This window comes from Psittacula echo, assembly GCF_963264785.1.
Source record: "Psittacula echo genome assembly, chromosome: 6".
Taxonomy (NCBI): Eukaryota; Metazoa; Chordata; class Aves; order Psittaciformes; family Psittacidae; genus Psittacula; species Psittacula echo.
This window is the reverse complement of record NC_137743.1, coordinates 2,588,618-2,589,530: the sequence shown is the minus strand read 5'-3', so window position 1 is coordinate 2,589,530 and position 913 is coordinate 2,588,618.

Here is a 913-nt window from a genome sequence, read left to right as displayed (position 1 = left end):
TGGCATTTTGTTTGTCGACTTTATTGTAAATAAGACCTCGTGTTGGCTCTAAAAGTTGCATTTGCTGTATAAAGTTATTTCTTAAATATAAATATCTTCTAAAGCAAAGTATAATGTTCATACACAGTATATCACTATAAGAGGGTAGAGAAATCTTTATTCTAAATAACAGTAAATTAATTTCTTTGCATTTTTCCCCTTATAAATATTTATCAATAATGTTATCTCCCAACTCTGGAAACTTTACACAGGTGATTTATGTTTCATACGGAAAAAGAGGTGAATTGTGGTACATAGGTTTAAACTAAACATGTTTTGGCTGTAAATCTTTCTTCACTCTGAAAATTGATGTTTATTTGGGGACACGTGCTGATAACCTGCTTGAGCTTGCTTGTAATTTATTTCTCAGATAGTCTCATTGAAGGCAAGGAGACCGAGTGAAGGGCTGTTCATGATAAAGGTATCAGAATATGGCCCTTCATGTGTCATAATACACAGTCCACCTGAAAAATATAACTGTCTTTTAAGAACCTCCAGGTTGGTGGCAGTTCTAAGTCTTACCATCAGTAAGATATAATCAGCATAAATTCAGATTTGACTTTTTGATTTAATAGAGCTTTCAAAGTCCATTTCTTTTGTTCTTTCCTAAATAGTACACCAGCTTAAATCAATTTAGAAAGACAATAATGTCAGTTTACCACTATTTGGAGAATATTTTGCATATCAGAAGAGTATATTTTGCAGCACCTAAGGCTGTCTACTTCAAGAAGCTTTATAGCCATTGTCAGAAATGGATTTAAAGCTTCTTTTTATACATTTGCATATTTTCCCTCATCTTTGAGCATAGGCAAAAGAGATGAACTCTTATTCTTTGATTCAGTTCAACAGAATAATTAATAGTATTTGCTAAAAC